Genomic DNA, 22454 nt, shown 5'->3' on the forward strand with positions numbered 1-22454 from the left:
GCTAAATTGCCCATAGTGTTAGGTAAGGGGTAAATGTAGGGGTATGGGTGGGTTGCGCTTCGGCGGGTCGGTGTGGACTTGTTGGGCTGAAGGGCCTGTTTCCACGCTGTAATGTAATCTAAAATCAGCTGAATAAAAGCAACTACAGAGACATGAAGAAGGAGCTGAATAGAAGTGACTGGGAGAGAAGCCTAGCAGGAAAGACAGTGGGACAGCAATGACAGGAGGTTCTGGGACTAATTCAGGAGAGATAGCAGAGATTCATAATTAAACGAAGCATGGTACAGGGAGGATGAAACAACCATAGCTGACTAGGGAAGACAGGGACAGCATAGAAGCAAAACAGAAAGCATATGTAATGTGGTGAAGAGCAGTGGGAAGTCAGATTGGGAAGCTACAAAGCCCAACAGAGAGCAACAAAATAAGAAATGAGGGAGAAAGTTAAGAGGGTAAGCTGGCAGTAATATAAAGGAAGACTAAGAGTTTCTTTAGATATATGAAGGGCAGAAGTGGACATTGGACCATTGGAAAATCTCACTGGAGACATAGTGGGAACAAGGAAATGGCTGAGGAACTGAAGATACGAGTAATATCCTCTAAATTTGAGCGCGAGGGGACCGAGCAGAGTATGGTGGCCATCACCAAGGAGGTGCTATAAAAACTGAATGGCCTGAAGGTGGATAAATCACCTGGAGCAGATGGACTACACCCCCAGAGTTCTAAGGGAGAAAGCTGAAGGGATAGCCGAGATGTTAGTGGTAATCTTCCAGGAATTGCTAGAATCAGGGAGGGCACCAGAGGACTGGAAAATCACTAACATAACACCCCTGTTTAAAATGAGTAAGGTAAAAGATGGAAAACTTGCAGATGGATTAGCCTAACCTCAGGCTTGGGTAAGATCCTGGAGTCCATTGTGAAGGGCAATATTTCTCCATATTTGGAGGTGTATGGTAAATAGCGCAAAGTCAGTGTGGTTTCATCAAGAGGAGGTCATTCCTGACAAATCTGCATGACTTGTTTGAGGAAGTAACAAGCAGTTCAGACCAAGGAGAGCCAAAAGATGTTACCTACCTGGACTTAAGGAAGGCCTTTTACAAGGTGCCGCACAGGAGGCTGCTGAATAAGATAAGGGCCCATAGTGTTAGGGATGAGGTGCTAGCATGGATAGAAGCTTGGTTGCCTGGCAGAAAGCAGTAAATGGGGATAAATGGGTCCTTCTCAGGATGGCAGCCGATGACAAGTGGTGTTCCATGTGGGTCGTTGCTAGGACCACAACTTTTCACTTTATACATTTAAAGATCTACGTGAAGGAACTGAGGGCATTCTGGCCAAGTTTGCAGATGATACAAAGATTGGTGGAGGAACAGGTAGCATTGAGGAGGTGGGGAAGCTGTAGAAGAATTTGGACAGGTTAGGAGAGTGGGCAAAGAAGTGGCAGATGGAGTGCAATGTGGGGAAGTGTGAGGTCATGCACCTCAGTAGGAAGAGTAGAGGCATGGGACTATTTTCTAAATGGGGAGAAAATTCATAAGTCTGAAGTGCAAAGAGACTTGGGACTTCTAGTCCAGGATTCTCAAGGTAAACTTGCAGGTTGAATCAGTAGTTAGGAAGGCAAATGCAATGATGGCATTTATTTTGAGAGGATTTGAATATAAAAGCCGGGATGTACTTCTGAGGTTTTATAAGGCTCTGGTCAGACCACATTTGGAGTATTATGCACAGTTTTGGGCCCGATATCTCAGGAAGGATATACTGGCTCTGGAGTGTTCAGAGGAGGTTCACGAGAATGGTCCCAGGAATGAAAAGCTTATGAGGAATGTTTGAGGACTCTGGGTCTATACTTGGAGTTTAGAAGGATTGGGTGGGGGGGGGGTTAAAGAATCTATTTGAAACTTACAGAATACTGAATGGCCTGTACAGAGTAGATGTTGGGAAGATGCCTCCATTGATAGGAGAGACTAGGACTGGAGGCACGGCCTTTAGAATGGAGATAAGGAGAAACTACTTCAGCCAGAGAGTGGTTAATCTATGGAATTCACTGCCACAGAAGACTGTGGAGGCCAGGTTATTGAGTGTATTTAGGACAGAAAGAGGTTATTTATTGTCAAGGGGATCAATGGTTACAGGAAGAAAGTGGGTGAATGAGGTTGAGAAACTTATCAGCCATGATTGAATGCCAGAACAGATTTGATGAGCTGAATGCCCTAATTTCTGCCCCCATGTCTTATGGTCTTATTTCTATTGAAAACTGTCTCATAGCTACGTGCTAATGATGTGAACAACTATACAAATTAATTACCAGCTTGTGCTAATGTTCATATTGACTTTGGCAAGCTGAGTATTCACAAATATTTCTGTTAAGTGCAGAAATGGCCACGTTGAAGCTGGGATGTGTTTGTGGTCCAATTTTTACTTCCACATGGTGACCTGTTTTTACTTGTTATACTTCTACCCCTTTGATAGAATTTGCCTGATTTTAAACTCCATTTATAGGGATTAATAATGGGATAGGTCTGTAACAATTTCTGTTTTAGTGGATGTTTTACTTACTTTCTAACTGGCCACAAAGAATCATGCAGGTAATACAGACTATATGTGCTGAAGGTCAACCACATCATTGTGGTCAGCTTGACTGGTCCCTGGCAATGCTTGGGCAATGTTTACTTGCTCTCTGGAACTCCTCGATAACTTGTGTTTCTGGGCCTCCTGCAGTCCTAGCAGTAGTCACCCCTCCCAAGAATACTGAAGAGCTGTCACCATCTGTGATGATACTGTGCTTTAAGAGGTGCATTTTGACCTAGTTTTGTTTTGAAGAGAGGTTTTAAGGCAGACGTAGAGAGTTGTCTATTGAAATCCCTTAAAAGTAAACAGCTTGAGGCATTGGGTTTTTTAAAAAAAATCTGAATAATAGAAGCTGTCAAAACCAGGATTTTTAGTTTTTATTTTGATTTTCAGTAGCAGTTGCTGCTAGAGTCTTGCAGCTTTCAAACCCAGCTCAGTTACCTCCCTCCCAGCTCCGTTATGTCCCTCTTCCTCTCCCTCTGAATTTTCTCCTGATGCCTTTCCTGCTGAACTGTAGAATTGCATGTGAGACCATCTATCTTTCTGAATTTGCCTTTTTGCCAAGGGTGTATTTATGGGATGTTACTAAATTGGAACAGTTATTGTTTAGTAGTAAAATAACCTATTGTTCTGTTAAGTTTTCCAATAGAGCTAAGTTATTCTAATTTCTTCTTCCTTCTTTTTGTTGTATTTTGACTGAAATGTATGAATAAAGTGTTTTACTTCAAATCTGTTAAGTTTGACCAATCGAATTTCACCTGGGATTCAACACTGCCACTTGTCTTTAAAATAAAATGTTAGGGTCCAGGCTATTTTCTTATCTTGAGGGGGTTTGGTCTGATCCATATCAACATATCCGACAGGCTAGCAGTTCTTTGGGACAAAGTCCTTTCTTGAGGGGCAGAAGGCATGACTGCAGTCAACATGAAATACAATTGCCCTTTACACTGAAGCAGCCCCTAATCTCCAGCTGACCATAGGGTCACTACCACCCTGTACAAGTTCTGCTTTATCTCCTAATCATTGCTGATACCCCTCATTCTCTTAATTCTTCCTGAACTTTCCTGTACACCTCATATCCAACAATATTTAGTGACGAGTCCTGTACTTATCAAATTATTTAGTGGGGGTGCAAAGCAACATACATTGTTCTCCCATTGGTACCTGATGTACAGCTGTCTCGTCAAAATCATGATGAGCACTAAACATTGTTCAGGAAAATTGATTATGTGGTTTAAAGAACTAAAATATTTCTCTAGGCCCTAGAGGTCACCTCACTCACTGCCAGTCACTAATTGTTTCCTACAACTTCCCGAAGGTGATATTTCGATCTGACACAACGTTTACTCTCACTCCCCTCATCGGTGAGCATAAATGACTCTTGACCCTTAAGATGTTTTGAAACTCTCAGTAAAACGATGACTTTGCCTACTGGCTACCTAATTGCTTCCTAGTTCAGAGATTCAACCTTTACTTTTTTTTTGCTTCACAGTTGCTGCTATTTTAGTATTAATGAATGGTCCAGCCGGTATGATGGTGGAGTAGGAGATGTTGAGCTGATGAGATCTTAGGGAATAGTCAAGCATTCTTTTAATTCAAGGTCACCTTAATAAGAATAATGAATAATGGAAAGTTCATTATGCAGTTTTCATGAAGATTGTGTGTTTATTTTTTATCCTATGTCAACTGACAATTTAAGAGCTTGTCTACCACAGATTTTGACTGACTTAACTTATTGAAAGAAGCTGCCATTAATTTCTGAAATAGTAATCTGTCTGTGTAATTTGAAAAATAATAGTGAATTTTAACTCTTTGCACCCAGCAGTATTGAGGTAATAGCTGCAATATAATGGAAGCAAACAGCTTAGCAACCTTTTTCTACTCCACTGCTATCGGAAACTCAGTCATCCATTGGGATGTTAAAATGTCTGTCTGAATTGTAAAGAAGGCACATTAATATCCATGAAATTGGGAATCTTAGGGCCCCAAAGCAGTTTTGAGGTTTATTGGATTTGTACTCAGTAAAATCTGGTGGACAAAAGGAACAGACCCCAAAGTTATGGATTTTTATTTGTTAATGAGATGCTGGTGTCACTAGCTATATTTGCTTCCCATGCCTAATTACCCAGAGAGCAGTTAAGAATCAACCACATGGCTGTGGGTGTGGTGTCACATATAGGTTAGAACAAGTGACAATCATAGTTAGTGAATCAGATAGGATTTTACAACAAAACACATTGGTTTTGTGGTCACATTCGACCAGCATTTTATTTCCAGATTTTTATGGGTTTAAATTTCACCGTATGCAATGGTGAAATTTAAATCCAAGTCATCAGAACATTAGCCTTGGGTTCTGGATTGCTAGTCCAGTGACTATACCCCTACACCAACACCACCCACGCAAGTTCCTGATGAATTACGCAAACAAAATGAATATAACAGAATAACCACAATTTGTAAAGTTATCACATAAAAATTGAAATTTGTATTTTTTTGTTTCTCAAAAAATCAAGATTTTATCATGCTGTTGCATTAATGGTTAATGAATGAAATAAAAGGAGAAATACATTAATATCAAAATCATGTTAAATTTTCAGCATAGTTCAGAAATACCCCCATCTAAATTGGATGTCGTTCTTAAATCATATAGAAATATTAATTAAAAGGCAGCTTCTGCATCAGATAAAACTTTCCATACTACTGCATCATTCATTGGCTATGATCGATGGATTTTAAAACTTGATTCTTTTATGTTGCATTTGATACAAAATTAAACCATTTTAAATCATTCATTTGGTTGACAATAGATAACTTTGGTCTTTTTCAGGTCTATATATATCTTGTGATGTGAAAAATTAGAAACCTATCAACTGAAACTTTGTGTGTTATATTCATTTGAGATGTGGGTTTCGTTTCCTAGGCTAGCAATTGTTGTCCATTCCTACAAGTTGGGAAGGAAGTTCCAGGATTTTAACCCAGTGACAGAGAAGGAATGTGGATGTAGTTCCAAGTTCAGGGTGGTGTGGAGGGGAGGGGAATTAGCAAACTTGTTGTTCCCATTCATTTTCTGCTATTGTGGAGATTTGGAAGACATTGTTTGAAAATCCTGGGTGAGTTGCTGGATGATACCTTGTTGAAGGCACACACTGACACTGTACATCAGTGGTGAAGGGAATCTATTTTAAAGTTAGTGTGCAGAGTGCTGATTACACTGTGTTTACTGGATATTATTGAGCTTCTTGAATGTTGTTGGAGCTGCACCTATCCAGAAAAGTGGAATGTATTTCATCACATTCCTGGTTTATGCCTCTTAGATGGGAGACAGGAGGTGAGTTACTTATCTCAACATTCTGTGTTCTCTGATCAGTTCTTGTAGCTAAAGTGCTTATAAGCTGGTGCAGTTCAGCTTCTGGTCAATTGTAATCCCAGAATATTGACAGTGAGGGATTCAATGATAGTAATACCACTGAATGACCAGAAGGAATGATTTGATTTTCTGCTATTGAAGATCATCATCATCATCATCATTGTCTGGCACTTACTTGACATTTAACGTTATTTGCCACTTAACAGTGCAAGACTGATTTTCAGGATGTTGTTGCATATGGACACTGGCTGCTTCAGTATCTGAGGAGTTGTGAATGTTGCTGAACATAGTGCAATCATCAGCAAATGCTCCCAGCCTGACCTTAGGATGGAAAGAATGTAATTTATGAAGGAGCTGAAAATACTTGGACCTAGGAAACTGTCCTGAACAATTCTTGTCCTCACGACCTGGGGCTGAGATGATTAATCTTCACAAACATTCTCTTTTTTTTTTTGCTAGTTAAGGCTGCAGAAGTTTCCTTCTGATTCTTATTGACTCCAATTTTGCTAGGAGTTCTTGATTTTTGATTCCATACTTGGTCAAATTCCACTCGGTTAGTCATTCATTTCTCCTCTGGAGTTCAGTTGTTTTGTGCATCTTGAATCAAGACTGTAATGGTGTAACGGAGGAGCTGAGTGGCTCAGGCGGAAGCCAAACTAAGTATCAGCTTATTGCTGAGCAACTGTCAGTGATCATTTCCATCACCTTGTTTATGATCAAGATGGGGCAATAATTGGTCGGGTTGGATTGTCGTACTTCTTGCATATAGGTCATAACTGGGCAATTTTCCACATTGTAGGGTAGGTACCAGTCTTGTGTTACATTGGGAGAGCTTGGCAAGTTGGCGTATAAATTCTGGAGAATTAGTACGTGTTGAATGTTGTCAGGGTCCAATGCTTTTACAGAATCCAGTGCTTCTAACTAATCCCTGATGTCATGTGCAGTGAACTGGATTGGCTCTGTTTGTAACTTAAAACAGATTCCCCAACCTCTGAGTTGCTTTCAACCACAGCTTTTATGACTGATCTCTTTTGTTTGGTGCATGACAGTATTTTTGTTTTTCTTTACAACTTAATTTTCTTTGTTAAGGTAATGGCTATATTGCCCAACATACTGTATGAAATATTCCACCAAGATGTGTAATTCAACTGTGAAAAATCAGCTTTTAATTTCCTATTGGTTTCTGGAAGATTCTTATGAAGGTCACTTTCTTGCAGATCATCGTTATAAAGTAACAGGCATTAAATATCAGTTAAATAGTATTAAGTTGTGCAAAGCAGACCTCAAATACAGCAAGGCATCAGTAACTACATGAACCAATGTCAGAGATAAATCTGTTCAATAATATTTTCAGTGTCATTCTTGGAAATTCAGCACTAAATCCATTTTAAGATTTTTGTTTGAAAATCCTGAATAAAAACTTCTGGATTACAAACCACAGAAGTTAAAGTAGATCTGTGAGGTATTCTTTTGCATATTGCCGTCCCTTCAATTCAATGTATTAGGTTCCCTGTTCTCAAACCCTCAATTTGAAAAAGCATTTGAGCTTTTTAATAGCCCAAAAATAGAGGATGATCTAAAGATTATCAAACAGGTTGTAAAGAAATGAAGCCACTGCTGAATTTTAACTGTGTCATCTCCTTTTAACTAAAGTAAGACTAGAGTTTGTGCCTAGTCACTCAAAAAATGGAAAGGTAAGAATTGACGCAATTTATTTAAATGAATTTTGTGGAACCTGGAAAATACAAACTCAAATTGCTCTTCAAGAAACAACATATTCTAAAAGCGATGTGATTCAAAACACAATGCATTAAACAGGTTGACTAACTGCATTTAAAAAAAAATTACTAATAAGGAGTTTTCTTTTCACAATGGGTCATTTCATGATATATCTTCCATGTTAAATGAGTAATAAATAGTTGTTTTAAAATAATTCATGTTTGTTTCAGATCAAAACCTATTTCAGAATGTTACTTATTTTAAATTCAAGTTTATAAACGTATATGTGAATTTATTAGCCATCCCACCTCTACTTCAGAATCTAGGTGAGCAGGTATTCTTACCACCCTCAAATTTGCAAATTTCCCCAAATCATTTCTGGTCAACTTTGTTTGCTGTGACTCATTCTTCCAAAAGCTAACATTTTTACCTCCCCATGGTTCATTTATATCAATTAAGCATATATTAATTTGGTTGTCAAATCTGGTCTGCATTCCAATAGAAGGGACAAAAGGTTTAGTCTTTTTGGAAGTACTTAATGGCTGTAGTTATCAAGTAATAACCTGCCTTGGGCTGACATATTTAAACTCCCTCTAAGTTGATGCAGATATAGATTGATTTCAGCACATATGTAAAGTGTCAAAGTCTAATTAATGCAAGTATGGAGTACCTTTTTCCTTTATCTATCTTTACTGTAGTAACAGTAAACCATTTTATCAATGAAACAAGATTTTCTTCTGACTACTCGCCACCAAATTAGGCTGAAACTATTCAGCAAAGAGCAAAAATATCTTTTTTAATAAATTGATATGAATATGTTGTCAAAAAACATGTTTTTAAAAATACCATATCTACCTGTACCTCCAAAAAATCATGAAATTCCAAAAGGACACCACAGAAGTTGAGAGAGCTTGATGTCCATAGCTGGGGTAATCAATTACCACAATAAGTATTTTAAGACCCCACTGTAACAGCTGTATTTAGGCAGAAAAGTGTACTAAATGCAGCTAACATACAAGGGAATTCTTACTATTTATACGCTTGCAGAAGATTTTAAGAGGTGGCAAGAGGGGGAGTGGGGCCAATTAGAGACCAAAAAAGATGAACACAAGTTAGGGGCCGATGGTATTAAATGAGTACTTCCGCTCTATCTTTACCAAGGGAAAAGATGTCTCCCAGGTCATGGTAAAGAAATATGTCAATCACAATATAATTTGCAATAAATATTTTATTCGAGAGTGTGTTGCTGGAAAAGCACAGCAGGTCAGGCAGCATCAAAGGAGCAGGAAAATCGAAGTTTCAGGCCAGAGCTCTCCTTCAAGAATTCCTCATTCCTGATGAAGGGCTCCAGCCCGAAACATCGATACTCCTGTTCCTAGGATGCTGCCTGACCTGCTGTGCTTTTCCAGCAACACACTCTCGATTCTGATCTCCAGCATCTGCAGACCTCACTTTTCCTCCAATAGATATTTTATAGCTAGCTATACTTTCCAGTTGATAAGACACTGGGATCAGAAGAGATGCATCCAAGGATATAGTGAGATTGGAAATTCTACAGACACTGGCCATAATTGTTCAGTCTCTTTCAACTCCGGAGTGACGCCACAGTTGGAAATGTAACACATTTGTTCAAAAGCATTCGCTAGTATAGTGGAAGATGGGGAGGAACACAAAAGAAAAAAAGCTCAACCCTGGTTGACAAGAGAAATTAATAATAGTATTAGATCCAAAGACTCAAATATAGCAAACTTGGGAATAGTTTCTAATTCAGCACAGGAGGACTGAATCATTGGGCAAGGCTAAAATGGAGCATTAGAGTAAACTTACAAGCAACATAAAAGCTGACTGCAAGAGATTCTGTAATGATTTGAAATATTGTTGAAGGAAAATGCAATGTCCTTAAACGCTGAAATGGCAGACTGATAATAGAGAAATAGGCAACTGTACAGCAACTAAACAACTATTTTTGTATACTATACAGAAGAGGATACAAAAGATCTGAAGTGCTGGGGAAGCGAATGTCTTTTCATGAGGTGGAATTGAAGGAGATTAATGTAAGTACAAATAAAAGTGCAGGAGAAACTAATGGGACTAAAAGTTGATAAATCCTCAGGGCTCAATCTACATCCCAGGGAACTAAAGGAACTGACCATGAAATGATGGATGCATTGGTTATCAACCTTCCAATGTTCTGCAGATTCTGGAACAGTCCCAGCAAATTAAACGGTGGCAAATGTAACCTGAGGATTTAGAAAAAGGAGAGAGGGAGGAAATTAGGATGTACAGATTGCAGCAATTTCCCTCCCACTGATACCAATCTAGGGTAAAGATGTGATATTAGGACACTTAAAATATCACCTGTATTACACAAAGTCAATATAGATTTGTGAAAGGGAAATCACGCTTGACAAGTTTGAGTGCCTTGAGAACACAACTAGCAGAATGAGTGAGGGAAAACCAATGGATGTGGTGTTTTTGAATTTTCAGAAAGCTTTTGTTATAGTCCCTCAAGAGATCACTTTATAAAATCAAAGTACAAGGCATTGGTATTGGATTGAGAATTGGTTAGCAGTCAAGAAACTGAGAGGTAATAAATGGGTTTGTTTTAGGAGTAAGTGGTTGGAGTGGACTGACTAGGTACAGGAATGATGTTTCACCTGGCTGAGGTCACCATGACAAGAGGTCATGCTCTCATTCAGCTTTTATGTTCTTTGTAAGTTTACTCCAATGCTCAGCAAGGGGTACCAAAGGATCATTGCTTGGGTCTCTAGCTATTCACAATATTTTATCAATAATTTGGATGCTAGAGCCATGTGTAATGGTTTCAGGTCTATTTATGATTCAAAACTAGCTGACAATGTTAGTGATGAGAATGTGCAAAGGCTTCAGGGTGGTTTAGACAAGTTGAATGAACAGACAAGTTCATAGCAGATGCAGTATAATGTTAAGTGTAAAATTGTCCACTTTGGTATGAGAAACAGAATAGAAAAGTATAATTTAAATAGTGTTTGGTTAGGAAAGGGTGGTGTACAAAATGTGTGCACTTGGGTGTCCTTGTAAATATTTACTGAAAGCAAGCATGCAGGTGTAGTAAGCAGTTAGGAAGGCAAATGAAATGTTGGCTTTCACTGCAACAGGAATTGACTGTAAACACAAGAAAGTCTTGCTGCAATTGTATAGGGTCTTTGGTAGGACTATACCTGGATATGGAGTAGTTTGAGTTCTTATCTAAGAATATCGAAGTGCCATATTGAGAATGCAGAGAAGATTTATCAGATTGATTTACAAGATGGCAAGTTGTCAAACAAGCAGAGATTGAACCAACTGTGCTGGTATTCACTGGAGTTACAAGAATGAAGAGGGTTTCATTTGATATGTATAAAATCTGATAGGATTGGGCTGACTGGATGAATGGATGACTTTGTTCCTCTGGCTGGAATTCCAGAACAGGGTTTTCAGCTTCAGGATGTGGGATAGCCCACTTTAGATTGAGAAGAAGAGAAATTCCTTCACTGAGATGTGATGCATCTGTGGAATTCTCCACCACAGGAGGCTGTGGTGGCCAAGTTGCTGAATATATTAGAGATATTTCTAGAAGCTAAGGATGTTGAGCATTTGGATGAGTGTGGGAGTATGGCATTGAGCTAGCAGGATCAGCCATGAAAATGTTGAATGGTAGAGCAGGCTTAATAGGCAGAATCACCTAATCCTGCTCTTATTTTTAATGTTTGTTTTTTTTCTTTCAAAGAGTGTAAAGGTAAGTCCAGCAATTAGACCAATTACAAAGCAAATGGCTTAGGTGCTGTTAATGAGCTTTTGTTTGAAAATGACTATCTTCTTCAATCAGTGTACCACTATTTTCAATAGAAAAGGACACCTCTCAAGCAAGATAATACTGCAGTTGCTGATAGCAATAATGGTAAAATATTTTTTATCTTTCTCTTGTTCAATGTACAAGTGTAATTAGTTATAATTGAGTGCTTACCTAATTTTCCTTTCCATATCATTTCTTTACAGGATGGCTTGAGCAACTCTATGCTGTCTTTGTGAAAGCAGGTAAGGAATATGCAGTAATGCTGTAATTAAATGTAACAAATTGTTAGTCATTCTTTAATAATTATCAGCTCTGAGATTGTTAATACACAAATACCCAAACATTACTTGAAACTGGTATCCGCATCATTCACCACTGATATTCCAACTTAACACTTGATGCTGTTTTATCAATGTCACTTTCTTCATAACTGATTATATTACAATTTCCATGTTATATGCTATGTGCTGTTTCACTATTACACCAGTATTTTGAGAGTTTGAATCATAAGGTACAATATCATTTCAACACAAATTTCATTATTCAATCAAGTGAAGCTGCTGTTCACTATCATTAATAATAGGCAATAATACAATGTCCTAAAGCTGGCAAAAACAATCTCTGCATTAGATACAATTGGAGACTGTGAATGACTATTAAAGTGGGCAAAACATGAGGCAATTTAACTACTTTGCACATAGGATAATAGATAAATGGAACATCCTGTACAAGGAGGATGGAGGCTGAGATTGCTAACAAAATTCAAGTGCATCTTAATAGACACTTAGCAAAGGAAGCAACTGAAGAGTTATGGGGATAGGAAGTAATTTGAATCTGCCAAGAATGGGTTGGTTTGGATCAAGTGGGAGGTTGGCATGTTAAATGTCCAAATCGGGAAACCAAATTTCGTTTCATTTCTATACTGCTAAATTTTAATGGAAGTAGAATGAAGGGTGACGAATACGTGATTGATCTGCTCCTAGAACATGCGTTAGTCAATTAGACCCTTTATGAAGATTGCATGCACCCACTGTAACAGTTGGGTAGGTTTTCAAGGGCTCATGAAAGCTGTAAAGTAAAAGTAAGAAAGGTTGGATTAATTTGGTGCATTCACAGCATTGGTGTGGGTCAGGAGCAGCAGGAGTACAAACCTCCCAAACAACACCAAGGCATCACCCAACTCAGGAACCAATCTTTTAAAGTATTCCTTGACTCTTCCTTGACCATCCATTTGATCCTCTAATTGCTCCTACAGCCTTACCTACAACCCCAGCCAGTGATTGAATTCTCCATCCTATTGCACTTTCTCTGATCTTTCCCAGACCTTTCAAGTTCTGCCAAAACACTCTCCTAAACATCCTCCGATCATACACAACTCTCCAAATCGTAGAGTTACTGCACATGGTCTCTACTCTGAATAGCACACAAACTACCTGCTTTTGGGAAGTGGTCTATTCTGGAGAGTTACTTGCTTGACGAGGATCTAAGCCTCATCAATCGGTCAAGCTCTTAGACCATGGAATCTCTTTATTCATTCTGGAAATGCAGGCATCATTGACTGGGCCAGCATTTATTACCCACTCTAAACAGTGGCTCGGTGATTAGCACTACTGCCTCAGTGTCAAGTTCAATTCGACCCTCAGACATGTGTGGAGTTTGCACATTCTCCCCATGTCTGCATTGGTTTCCTCCAGGAGCTCTGGTTTCCTCCCACAGTCCAAAAATGTGCAGGTTAGGTGTGTCAGCCATGCTAAATTGTCCATAATGTTCAGGGATGTGCAGACTAGGGTGGAACTGCAGAATTGCAGGGATTGGGTAGGGGTGGTGGGTCTGGGTGGGATGCTCTTCAGAGGGCCGGTGTGGACACAATGGGCCAAATGATCTGCCTCTGCACTGTTCTTTAATTCTAATGGACTTGAAGGTTGTTGTGAACTGCCTTCGTGAGTCATTGCAATCCATTTGTTGTGGTAACACCCACAGTGTTGCTAGGTAGAAAGTTTCAGTTTCATTTCAAATGCTTCAGATTTATCCTTTGCAGTAAAGTGCTAGGTTCCCCCAACATTTGAGGCTGGGGCTATTTGTAGAACATCCTCTTTCAGTGAGTTGTTTAGTTGTCTTCCACTGTTCACAACTGGATGTGGCAGCACTGCAGAGCTTAGATCTAGTGCATTGAGTAAAGTTGCTGGGAGCTCATGTGCCTGTGCAGGACTTCACCTGTGTCCACATTCACACAACTATTTAGCCTCCTGTTTAAGAAGAGATACCTCAGGGCATAAGTTTGTTGTACTCGTTTCGAGGATGTGGATAACAATGTGAAAGCTCATCAAATTTTGAGAGAAAATTAGGATGTTCGCCTGCTCAGTCACTTCTGTAGATGCTCTCATATTGGAGTTGACCCCAATACCAATATTTATCCAGCAGGATGATATGGAACTTTACTAGTCCTTCTTGGAAGTAGAGATGGCAAGTCCTGTTCCAGCAACTTGGTGTGTTGCCATTGTGCATTCTGCAGATGATTATTTATGCAATAATGGTATGGTGGAGGGGCATGTTGATATTGAAAGTTTGAAAATAAATAGGCCTGTGTTTTCAGTAAGATTGTCAGGAAGTAGAAAACTTCTTATGAAAGACACCATCTAAATGCCTCAGAATATCTCAAAGGTGCACTGTTGTAATGTAGTCCCCACTGTATCATGGGAAATGCTGCAGTCAATTTGTAACCAGCAAGCTCTAACAAATAGCAACATGATAATGATTGGGTAATCTATTTGTAGCAATGTTTTGAAGAATAAATATTGTCCCAGAAATTAAGATACATCCTTGTTTTTCATCAAAATAGTGCTACAGGATTGTTTACCTCCACCCGAGAGCAGCTAAAAATACAGATATGGGACATCTGCCTTTATTAGTCGAGGCATTGAATACAAGAGCAATTAAGTTTTTAATGAAGCTGTATAAGATGTTAGCTAAGTACCCTGTGCAGTTCTGGTTGCCATACTGGAAGAAGGATGTGATTACACTAGAGATTGTGCAGAGAAGATTCATCAGGATGTTGCCAGGACTGAAGTGTTTCAGCTATGAAGGGAGACTAAATAATCTGGGGTTGTATTCCTTTAAGTGGAGAGTAGAGTTAATTGTAGCATACAAAATTATCAACAAGTTGATGGGAAGAAAATTTGCCCCTTAGAGGTGTTGATAACTAGGGGACATAGATGTAAGGAAACTGACTGGAGATTTTGTGGTGTTTTGCTGAAAAATGGGTTCAGCCAGAAAGGGGGGGGGGGGGGGGGGGGTGTTTATAAATTGCTGCCTGAAAAGGTAACAAAGGCAGGAACTCTCGCTCAACCTTTTAAGAAATATTGTGGTGAGCATTTGAAATGCCATGGGATACAACACGAAGGACCAAGAGCTGGAAGATGCAACTGGAGCAGATGGATGCTTGGTGACTGACTTGGACACAATGAGCCTTTTTCTGTGCTGTAAAATTTCTATGCCTCAAGTCAATGCGAGTAGGGATGGCCAACTAATGCTGGCCTTGCCAGTGACACCCACATGCTATGAATTAATAAAGTGCCTGATGACTAGTGTGGATATCATTGGCTGAAGGGTCTATTTCCATGTTATATGTCAGCTAAAGACAGCACCCCAGACAATGCAACACTTCCTTTAATACTACACATCTAAATTTTTAAGTTTTTTTGGAAGGTCTTAAACCAACAACCTTCTGACTCCAAGGCAAGAGAGTTAACAAGTGAGGCACAACTAACCATAACCAGATAGTGTGCCTAGGAATGTTTGCATTGTTTTAAAGCATTATTTTAAAATTTTATAAATTTACCAAAAATTATTCTCCACTCTGCTGTAATACCAACTAATGATGTACAGCTTGTTGTCTGCTGTGGTCTGTTTTGCTCAACATTTGCTTCACTTGTACCCAATGCATGATTCACTCTACTTCACAAGTAGAGATTAATTTGTTATGCTTTCCATTTTTTTCTGTGACAAATAGCAATTGGCTTTACAACCTAATTCTTTCTTGCCTTACCCTGGAATATTTTTCTCACATTGTGCTTCAAGCTTGTTAAATGTCTGATTTTATTAAATCTTTGAATATAATGTAGACCTCTATTAAATCATATGCTCCTCTTCCAATTCCTACAGCACCTTTTCATCCACGCGCTTTTAGTATAATCACAAATTATTCATATTGCTTTGTAAACTCCTCTCTTCTGACATAAAAATGACATTGTTACTTACTTTTTTTGCTATCAATATCTTTTTTAGGTTTGTGTGCAGTCTGTTATTAGTAGCCTGAAGTCCCCTGTGAGTAGAGTCAGCCGCATCTATCACGACTACCTTTCATTATTGGCTGAAGGTGTGCATGAAAACTGTCTGTCCCACATTTCTTAAGCAATTCTGTTAACCCCTGAAGGTGGAAGTTGCATTTTCTAAAGTGTGACTAATTCAATGTTTTTAAAAAACCCAAAAAACTGCAGATGCTAGAAAAATGAAGCAAAAACAGAAATTACTAGCAAAACTCCACAGGTCTGGCAGCATCTGTGGAGAGAAAGCAGAGGTAATGTTTAGAGTCCAGTGATTCGTATCCAGAACTGATTGTAGCTTGGTGTAGATATATATGCCAGAGAAGGGGATAGGAGTAAATGATAGGTGGAGAGGGAGAGAAAAGCAGTTGGGCAGACAAAAGAATGGGTACTGGTCAAGTTGGGAGAATGAATGACTGCTGATGGTAACTATTAGTGCCTGATAATGGATTTTGTGGTAGCAGCCCATGTGATAAGGCCTGGTGTATGGCAGTTGGGGGTAAGGACATGGGAGAAGGTGCTCAAACTCTAAAATTATTGAACTCTATATTGAGTCTTGGAGGCTTCAGGGTCCCTAAGTGGGAAATGAGATGCTGTTCTTCCAGCTTGGCACTGAGCTTTGCTGGAGCACTGCAGCAAGCCTGAGACGGATGTTGGCCAGGGAATCAAACAGAGTATTAATCAAGGTCATGACAGTGAAGACATTTTCCTACTCTTTTGTCTACTCAACTGTGCCATCTTCACTTATTTACACTTCCCCCTTTCTCTATCCCAGCTTTAGCATGCTAAAGGAAACGTTAGTATGTGTGTATATATACAAACTTTTCCTAATTACACTAAGTTCTGGAAAAGGGTCACTGGATTGAAATGTTAACTCTGCTTTCTCTCCACAGATAATGCCAGACCTACTGAATTTTTACAACAATTTGTCTAGCTGAAAAATGTGTTGCTGGAAAAACGCAGCAGGTCAGGCAGCAATCAAAGAGCAGGAGAATCGACGTTTTGGGCATAAGCCTTTCTTCAGGAATGAGGAAGGTGTGCCAAGCAGGCTAAGATAAAAGGTAGGGGGAGGGACTTGGGGGAGGGGCATTGGGAATGCGATAGGTGGAAGGAGGTTAAGGTGAGGGTGATAGGCCGGAGAGGCGGTGGGGGCAGAGAGGTCGGGACGAAGATTGCAGGTCAAGAACGTGGTGCTGAGTCCGAGGGTTGGGACTGAACCGTCTTACCCCAAGGGATCCTTCCATATCCGTCACAAATTCATCTGCACCTCCACACACATCATTTACTGCATCCGCTGCACCCGATGTGGCCTCCTCTACATTGGGGAGACAGGCCGCCTACTTGCGGAACGTTTTCAGAGGACACCTCTGGGACACCCGCACCAACCAACTCAACCGCCCTGTGGCTGAACACTTTAACTCCCCCTCCCACTCCGCCAGGGACATGCAGGTCATTGGCCTCCTCCATCGCCAGACCATGGCAACATGACGCCTGGAGGAAGAGCGCCTCATCTTCCACCTAGGAACCCTCCAACCACAAGGGATGAATGCAGATTTCTGCAGCTTCCTCATTTCCCCCCCACCTTATCTCAGTCCCAACCCTCGACTCAGCACCGCCTTCTTGACCTGCAATCTTCTTCCCAACCTCTCCACCTCCGGCCTATTACCCTCACCTTAACCTCCTTCCACCTATCACATTCCCAATGCCTGTCCCCCAAGTCCCTCCCCCTACCTTTTATCTTAGCCTGCTTGGCACACTTTCCTCATTCCTGAAGAAGGGCTCATGCCTGAAACGTCGATTTTCCTGTTCCTTGGATGCTGCCTGACCTGCGCTTTTCCAGCAACACATTTTCAGCTCTGATCTCCAGCATCTGCAGCCCTCACTTTCTCCAACAATTTGTCTATATCAATATTGTTGAACATAGTCAGTTGGAGCCTATTCTCCATGACAATGCCTCTACCAGAGTCACTTGCCAATTAATCATAATCTGCTCATGCAGTAGAAATGTTGGTTTTCCCCTTGAATTTGTATTCTTGCAAAATGGCCTGACTAGTACAAAATGAAAAGCTTCGACAAATTCTTGTAAATGTCTTTTCGTACAACACTGATCTTGACATGGATGATCTAATCAAAATAATTGCAATGAACTTGTAACAATTATGTAAGAAATATGATCAGCCCCTATATAGCCCCTCAAGCCTGAACTGCTATTTAATCAGATAATGACAAATCATCCACATCAAATCCCTCTAGTGCTCAAACCTATCAATCATGATCTTGAATATGCTCAATGACTGAGCATGTACGGCCTCTTAATATAGACAAAACCTGTGATATTTCTCCATACCCTATTAATTGAGGCTATGTATGTGGGCTGCAGTGGTTCAAGAAGGCAGCTCAACACCAGTTTGTCAAGTGCAACCAGGTGTTGAGTAATTGCCAAGCCCACATCCCCTGAATGAAAATTTTTAAAAAACACAGATTATTAATTGGATGGTTACTTGAGCACATGTAAAGTCATACTGAGAGCTTCATTGTGCATGGTAGTGTCCATACCTCTAAACTTGGAGATCTTGGTCCTAATTCCACATTGGTCACAGAGGTAGAACCATTAAAATGTTCCAGCATACAAAGAGGACATTCAGCCCATGTTTATTCTAGTCACCCGTTTTAATCATGTTTCCAGCACCTGATCTATAGCCTTGCAGGTTACTGCACTTCGGGTAGAGATCAAGGTTCCTTCTAAAGATGCTGAGCATTCCTGTTCCAATCACTATACTGGCAGCAAATTCCAGACACTCCTCACCCTCCTATCCTCCTTCATCCTTTTAGTGAGCATTTTAAATCTGTGGTCCTGGTATGCTCACCAGAAAAACAGGCCTTTCCTGTTCACACCCCTTATTATTTTCTGCACTTAGCCTCCTCTTCAGCCTCCTCTTATTCTATAACCCTAGCCTATGCAATCTTTTCTTATAGCTCCAACTTCCAAGCTATGGCAACATTCTTGTCCGTCTCCTCTGTACTCTCTCCCTAGCTGACCAGAATTAGAGGTCCAGACCTAAAAAAATTGAGGCCAGGTATCCCATCACCAAGTCACCCTTTATTTACACATGGAGAATCCTTGACACTGATCCAGCTCCCTCAGAGCCAGCTCTTGGGGTGAACATTCCTGTTATCTGTCAGCCAGAGTTCCATGATTTGGGCTGTTCATCTGGTCCAATCAGGAACTCTAATTCCATGAGGTCCACCTGACTGACCTTGTTGCAATCACTTCACAGACCTGCCCAACCAGTTTGCATATATTTCCTATTACATCCTTACTTTTGTATTCAATACTTCATAAATAAGCTGTCATGGAGTCCTCTGGTCCAGAGTGATAACAGTGAATTTGGTGAGAGGAAGGTAATACTTGTTTTTTTTAATTTTCCTTTTCTTTCTTTATCTTCAGCCTCAAGGAGACCAGAGTTTGCAAAGCTGTAGAAGAAGGGTGAGATCAGATGATATTCAAGAGTAAAATCTTAGGGGAAACAAAGGTCATGAAATGGGATAGGGAGAATATGTAGTGGGCTTGGTACATAAGACCATTAAGTATTTCTACTGTCAAGTAAAAGTTGGACTTTATTTCAGATTTAAAGGTTTTAAAGTGTCAACAAAAAGGTAAGATCCCCAGTACATATTTATAATTCTTTAAACTGGAACAAGTAAACAGTAAGAGAGCAATTTCCTGGTAAATCATGGATGGCAATGTGGCTCAGTGGATTGTTCCTCTTGGGGGAATGTGGGCAGTCTAGGACTCTTCTAGCATCAAGGTTGAGCTGATGTGCAGGAAGTGTCTCTGTATTTTGAGCAGTGCTAGAGTCACTACGAAATATCTGCAAGGCTGAAATCTTCAAGCAAGGTGATGAAAGTGAGTACTGCAGATGCTGGAGCTTAGATTTAAGATGAGTGGTGCTGGAAAAGCACAACAGGTCAGGCAGCATCCGAGGAGCATGAAAATCAATGTTTCGGGCAAAAGCCCTTCATCAGGAGCCCTTTATTACTTCAAGCAAGGTGGTCACACACCACAGCTGGGTAGGTATAAGAGGTAAGGTCATGTTGACTGTCAGATGCAGTCAAAATACCAAGATTGTAATGCAAATGTCCCCTAGGGTCATCTCCCTCATGAACAGATTTTCTGGTTTGGATACAACTGGGCAGATGGTTCTCACTAGGTTTCTTAGAGAAACCAAGTATGTAGCACCAGGACTGGCTCAGCTGCATGGGGAGGGTGGAGAAGAAAGTAATAACAATAGGAGTTTCTATTGAAAGGGGAACAGATGTGACTCCAAGATGATACCTGACCTCACTGCTGCTAGAGTCAAAGATGTCTCTGAGCAGCTGGAGGACTTTAAGGATGGCGGGAGAGGACAGCCTGAGTTCTTGGTCCCTGTTGGTACCATTGACATAGGTAAGAAGAGAGAAGTGATAAAGGAAATAGAATGTAGGGAGGTATAAGGAATAAACTTAAAAGGTAACAATCTCTGAATTATTCTCAGTGCTATGCGCTGGATAGATCAAACAGTAGAATAGAATGGTTGATGTACAGATGGTGTAGGAGAGAACGATTTAGATTTTGGAGGCATTAGGGCACATTCTGAGGAATCTGTATAACCTGGACTGGTTAAACCATAGGTATTAGGACAAATATTCAACAGATCCTAACCATTACTATAGCCAAGACTTTAAACTAGAGTAGCAGAGGGTGGGAACATGAAGGCAGAGACAAGTGTGAGGGAAACAAAGATGGACATAAAAGATAGAAATGTAGAAACCAAAATTACATGGCCCAGGAAACAAAGGATAGCAGCAAGTAGGGGTTGGAATCAAAAGGAAAAAAAACTAAAGATATTTAAAAATGAGGCTAACTGTGCTATATTTGGATGCATAGGGAATAAGCTAAATCAGTTACCAGCACAAATAGTTATGTGGGCAGGATATAGCAGCAGTTACTGAGATATGGCTGCAGGATAATTTAAGGAAAGCAACTGAACATCGAAGGGTATTCAATCTTTCCAAAGTGAAGGAAAAACAGAAAAGGAGGTGGCCGGTCATTGAGAGTGAGACTTTCTGCACCAATACCCTATGTGGAGTTTGGGTGGGGCTAAGAGGTTTTAGGAGGGTGGAAATGAGTGCAAGTTATCCTTAGGCCTTCAAAGGAGTGGTATTAAGTGGACGGCATTAAACGTGAAATTAAAGATGCATGCAATGGGGTTGCAACAATAATAATTGATTTTAATGCAAACCACACTAGAAACAATAGTTTGGATGAATTATTAGATTATTTCATTTTTTGAGATTGGCACACGAAGAAACCAAAATACACACATTGTGGATTCTGGAAATCTGAAACAAAAACATTGTTGGAGAAACTGAGCAGCTGTGAAGAGAAATCAAAGTTAATGTTTCGGGTCCAGTGACCCTTCAGAACGGATTTGCAGATAGGAAAAGATTGCATTTATTGCTGAAGACACTGGTGTGGGAGGCAAGGGAGTAAACAATAGGTGGAGACAGAGCCCAGAGATTGAGAACAGCACTTGTGCAGATAAGGGAGTGGACAATGGTCAACTGGGGAGAAAGTAAGGCTGTTCATAGGGTCCATCAGTGGGTAAAAATGCATTGGATGTGATGAAAATAAATCAGGTGATGACAGGGCTTGGGCTACAGTGATAGGTAAAAGATACTGAAAATGATGTTCAGGCCTTAAAATTATTGAATTCAATATTGAGCCCAGAAGTCTCCAAGCAAAAAATTGAAATGCTGCAGCAAGCCTGCAGGCAACTGGGTGCTTGGTCATTTTTGCAGATAGGATGTAGGTCTTCTGCAAAGCGACTGCCCAGTCTGCAGTTCATTTCCCCAGTGTAGAGGAGACCATATTCTAAGCAACGAATGCACTAGATTAGATTGAGTGAAGTGTAAGTAAATCACTACTTCACCTGGAAGGCATGTGTGGGGTCTTGGATACTGAGGGATGAAGTAAATGGGCAGGGGTTACACCTTCTGCGATTACATGGGAAGATGCCATGGGGTATAGGGAGGAATTTGGAATGGAGGAGGAGTGGGCCAGAGTGTCCCAAAGGAACAGTCCCTATGGAATGCTGAGCACAGGAGAATATGTCTGGTGGTGGCATCGCACTGGAGGTAGCAGAAATGGTGGCTAATGATCCTTTATATGTGGACGCTGATGGGTGGAAAGTGAGAACCAGAGGGATCCTATTGGAGTTGGAGGGGAGGGAAGAGATGGTGAGGGCAGAAGTGTGGGAAGTGGATTGGACATGACTGAGGGTACGTTTTAAACTATGGTGGTTAGGACCTCCTGGTGGAGGAAAAAGGTGGACATTTCAGAGCCCCCCCCCCCATCGGGAGGTATCATCAAAACAGGTGCGATGGAGAAAATGAGAGAATGGAATGGGATCTTTAAACAAAACTGTCAAGATGAGTAATTGAAGAAAGTCAGTGCGTTTGTAGTGGATATTGTTGACCAGCCTATCCCCAGGAACAGTGATGTGAAGGGAAGAGAGGAGTTAGACTGGCTGAAGATGAAAGCAAGGTAGAACTTCAAAGTAAAATTGATAAATTTTCCAATTCTGAATGGGGGGGGGGGGGGAAAGCAACATTGATGCTATTGATGTAC

The 22454-nt window shown here is 40.4% G+C and overlaps 1 protein-coding gene across 10 annotated transcripts in view; it reads right to left on the reverse strand.

Annotated features, from left to right (window-relative positions):
* dlgap1a (discs, large (Drosophila) homolog-associated protein 1a) overlaps positions 1-22454 on the reverse strand; it is a 770519-nt gene that overhangs the window by 394574 nt on the left and 353491 nt on the right. For 9 of the 10 annotated variants that reach the window (XM_087986494.1, XM_043688198.2, XM_087986491.1 and 6 more), the window contains one exon: positions 11634-11724. The exons of the other annotated variant lie outside the window; for it this stretch is intronic. The gene's annotated coding sequence lies outside the window, so the exon portion shown is untranslated. The remainder of the gene's footprint in view (positions 1-11633; positions 11725-22454) is intronic. 10 annotated transcript variants of the gene reach the window in all.

Source organism: Chiloscyllium plagiosum, unplaced genomic scaffold (genome assembly GCF_037043375.1).
Source record: "Chiloscyllium plagiosum isolate Xiang-an unplaced genomic scaffold, Cpla_swu_hap1 HiC_scaffold_4, whole genome shotgun sequence".
Lineage (NCBI taxonomy): Eukaryota > Metazoa > Chordata > Chondrichthyes > Orectolobiformes > Hemiscylliidae > Chiloscyllium > Chiloscyllium plagiosum.